General features: G+C 42.0%; 1 non-coding gene across 1 annotated transcript; it reads right to left on the bottom strand.

The window, feature by feature from the left end:
* Positions 1 to 3,538: 3,538 nt before the first annotated feature.
* Positions 3,539 to 3,645, bottom strand: LOC111912985 (small nucleolar RNA R71). Its single transcript, XR_002857392.1, has one exon. It is a non-coding gene; the product is annotated as a small nucleolar RNA R71 (small nucleolar RNA).
* Between the last annotated feature and the right edge of the window lie 832 nt (positions 3,646 to 4,477).

Here is a 4,477-nt window from a genome sequence, read left to right as displayed (position 1 = left end):
AGAGGTTGGCGGAGTTGTATGTGAGAGAGGTGGTATCGCGGCATGGGGTTCCGATGTCGATTGTTTCAGATCGAGACGTGCGATTTACTTCCAGATTTTGGAAGAAGTTTCACGAGGAGTTGGGTATGAGACTGCATTTCAGTACCGCATACCACCCACAGACAGACGGGCAGAGTGAGCGGACGATTCAGACGCTCGAGGATATGCTCCAAGCGTGTGTTTTCGATTTTGGAGGGAGTTGGGACACCTATTTACCCTTGGCAGAGTTTTCGTACAACAACAGCCATCATTCGAGCATTGGTATGCCACCCTTTAAGCTGTTGTATGGGAGGAGGTGTCGGACCCCCATCTGTTGGGGAGAGGTGGGGCATCGGGTAATGGGTAGTACAGAGATTGTGCTTCAGAAGACACAACAGATACAGCAGGTCAAGAAGAGATTTTTGACCGCTCAGAGTCGCCAGAAGAGTTATGCGGACAGGCGTCGATCCGAGCTCGAGTTTCAGGTTGGTGACCTTGTACTTTTAAAGGTTTCTCCTTGGAAAGGAGTGATCCGATTCAGGAAGAGGGTCAAATTGGGGCCTCGATATATTGGACCTTTCAGGGTAATCGCGAGGATAGGCAGGGTAGCCTACCATTTAGATCTACCTGCGGAGCTGGGACAGATTCACGACACCTTCCATGTGTCGCAGTTCAGGAAATGTATTGCCGACGAGTCGACAGTGGTACCATTAGAGGATATTCAAGTGGATACAGGCCTGAACTATATTGAGAGACCGGTGGCAATTAGGGATCGAAAGGTTATGGTTCTGAGCAACAAGGAAGTGCCCTTGGTGCAAGTGCAGTGGCAGCATCGGAAGGGGTCCGAGCTGACATGGGAGCCCGAGTCGGAGATGCGGGAGCAGTATCCGGGGCTGTTTTCGGTATAACACTTCAAGGACGAAGTCTGGTTCTAGTGGGGGAGAATTGTAACAGCCCGGAATTCAGGTATAACCCTTTAGCCCTTCATCTTTTCATAAATGTCATGTTGGCCCTTTTGTGTTGGGGCGAGTATGCTGGGCGTACAAAGAGTACGCTGCACGTACTCGCGCGCTTAAATTGAACGCGTTGCCACCCGGGTACGCTAGGCGTACCTTAGGCTACGCTGGCTGTAACCGGTCCAGACCCAAAACCCTAATTTGAGTTGTTGGCTATTGATATGTGCATAATTAGTTAGTTATTTAGTATACATTTTTATTCATTTTTAACTAATTATGTGAATAATATGGACAAAAGGTACTCAATATTGTTTAAATTTTGTTTTCAGTCCAAAAGACATGCTTGGGAGTGAAAGGGAGCAAGGGAAAGCAATTAAAGACCAAAGAATGAAGATTGAGGAACAAAAGTCCATCTACTCGGCGACTACATGAGTCTACTCGGCGAGTCCAGCTGAATATTCCAGAAGATAGCCACGACTCCTTATCTAAGGAGGATAACAATGAGTCTACTCGGCGAGTTGGGTCTGCTACTCGCCGAGTACCCCCTGTTTTGAGATATCTATAAAAATCGAACCTTTATCCGAGGGAAACACACTTTTGGCGATTTTTGAAGATCCTTCTGCGATTAAGAGCACTGGAAGACGCTGAGGAATTCTAATCTCCAACCTTTTGAAGAATTGAAACAACTAGGTTAATCATTTCACTTAGCTTTAGGATTTGAGTATGTCTAGTCTAGTTGAACTTGCTTTTGTGTGTGATTTTACTGCAACTATGAACTAATTTCGTTTTTGTTTCTATTTGGGGAATACCAAGGAACTCCTATGGTTTAATTCTTAGTTTTGATTAATTGTTTATTGGTGATCTATTAAATTAAGTTTGTTAAAGACCCTTATGCATTAATCACGATTATTTTCTGTTAATTGGAAGACAATTAGGCTGCATGAACATCTCTTAGTTGTTAACCTCATATGTCTATGTGAACACCAATTCATATGCTTAGGATTAATGATTATGAAACTAAGATTAATAAGACAATAATTAGATTAATGTGTAAGCTTGTTTGAGAAACCATCAAACAAGAGGTTAATTGATTTACTAAATTGATTCACCACTACAAATCTTATTTAATCCAAATCATTAATCTAGGGAATTAATTAGTTTAAACATTTGATCACCGCTTAAATTAGTTAATTGTCTAAGGGCTAGGAGTAATGAACGTGAACCTAACCACTTTAATTGGTAGCCAATAACAATTAATCTATCATAAATATAAATAACCATAGGAGTGAATTGGTTGAACCTAAATAGAAACATCTTTATCAAATTTGGTGAATTAGTTGTTTGTTTTAGTCATTTAGTTAATTAAGTGTTGCTTAAGTTTCTAGTCTTGTAAAACTAGAAGGAAAACCTTTTACTTTCATTAATTGTTTTAGTTAAAATTAGTTGTTAGTTTAATTTTCCGTTCCTTGAGTTCGACACCTTACTTACTAAACTATACCACTAAAAGACAGGTTCACTGCCTTTGTGTGCTAAATATATTAATAAAAGTAGGGAATAAAACAAGTGCATTTTACACACATCAAGTTTTTGGCGCCGTTGCCGGGGAACGGTTCTAAATAATTAAGCTAATTCCAAATTTTTTCGATCCTTTGTGTGAGTTTACTTGCATAAAGTTACTTTATTGCAGTTAGTAGTCAGTAATTAGGTTTTAGTATCTGTTTTAGTTTTAATATTAAGTTTATAATTTTTTTTCAAAAACACACTGGTACTCGCCGAGTGCAGTCGCACCTACTCGGTGAGTAGCAGCGTTATCAGCAGTTAAATTTTTGATTTCTTTTAGTACAATTTTTTTGTTCTTTATACGCTTTTATTCTGTTTATTTCAGGACTTTCATGACCAAAGGATCAAACACCCCGCTGGTACCCCCATTTGAAGACCCCGAAACCGCGTTGAAAAGAAACAAGGGAAAGCACGTGGAGAGTTCATGTACACCAAAGAAATCACCCTTGTCCAATTTGAAAACTGTTTTTGGGAAAAAGAAGAGCAGCATATCAGGAGCATCCAGCGCTTCCTTAGTAATCGAGGAACCGGCTAAGGAGGATATCGAGTACGAGACCGAGGAAGAAGAGGACCCGACATACGAGCACGAAACCGAGTCCGAGGAAGAGTTAGCTGTCACAATGGCTAACATTGATAAAATCCCCACGGGAGAATGGAAGAAGAGGATGCGGGACGACACTGGCTCGGGACTTGTGCAACCCGCAATTCCCGCGACTGCTACCTTTGAGCTAAAGGGTCATATCCTAGCGTTACTTAAGGAAATACCTTTTTATGGAAAAGACCATGAAGATGCCTACAAACATTTAGATGAAGTCAATGATGTAGCTGATTACTTCAATGTTCCAAATGTGCCCCGCGAGACTCAGCTACTTCGTATGCTTCCGGTGACATTCAAAGGTGCTGCAAAAGACTGGCTCAAGTCACTTCCCCCCGGATCAGTCACCACTTGGGCCAAGATGAAAGAAGAATTCATTGATCACTTTTGCCCACCTTCCAAGATAGCCAAGTTGAAGAAGGCCATTGCTAACTTTGAACAACAAGCTGGAGAGTCGTTATATGAAGCATGGGAGAGGTACAAGAGCTTACTAAGAAACTGCCCACACCATGACCTTAACAGCCAGCAAGAAGTATCCATCTTCTATGATGGAGTCAATGTCACAACCAGACAATTATTAGACTCGCAAGGCCCGCTCACGAAGAAGCCACCCCTGGTGATCAAAGAATTGATTGAAGAATTCTCTAAACACTCTAGAGAATACCACAACCCTAGGCATGATGTCACTAGGGGAGCCGCTTATGCAGCTACTAAAGACTTATCCGTGGTCATGGCTATGCTAAAAACAATGGGTAGAAGGATGGATAAGATGGATCAAACAATCCATGCTATTCAGGTGGGTTGTGAAAACTGCAATGGGCCTCACCTCACTAGGTACTGTGATTTAGATGAGAATGGCAACAAGAAGGCGCAAGTGTGTTATTCAAGTGGAGACCGATATGATGAAGACTGGCGCAAACAAAAGAAAGAGTGGCTCCCTTATGAAGAGTACAAGAAAGCCAAGGAGGAAAGGTTTAGGCAAAAAGGGAGAGGGTTCTACCAAAAGGAGGAGCCGGTGCAAGAAAGGAAGCCCAGCTTGGAAGAAATGCTCACAAAATTTGTAGCTGCTTCAGAAAAAAGACATAGTGACCATGATGCTGCAATTCAAGAAACAAGGACCATGCCAAGGAACCAGCAAGCATCTATCCACAATATAGAGACACAACTTGGGCAACTTGCTCAACAAATCAACCAAAGGTCACCGGGCGAACTTCCTAACCAAACTGAAAATAACCCACGAGGCACGCAAATAAACATTTTCAGAACAAGAAGTGGGAAGATAATCACTCCCCTAGCACCTATTCAAACTGAGTTATCCAAGAAATCACAGAAGGAGGAGGCAGAAAAG

Source organism: Lactuca sativa, chromosome 5 (genome assembly GCF_002870075.4).
Source record: "Lactuca sativa cultivar Salinas chromosome 5, Lsat_Salinas_v11, whole genome shotgun sequence".
Taxonomy (NCBI): Eukaryota; Viridiplantae; Streptophyta; class Magnoliopsida; order Asterales; family Asteraceae; genus Lactuca; species Lactuca sativa.
This window is presented reverse-complemented; position numbering and strand designations above follow the sequence as displayed.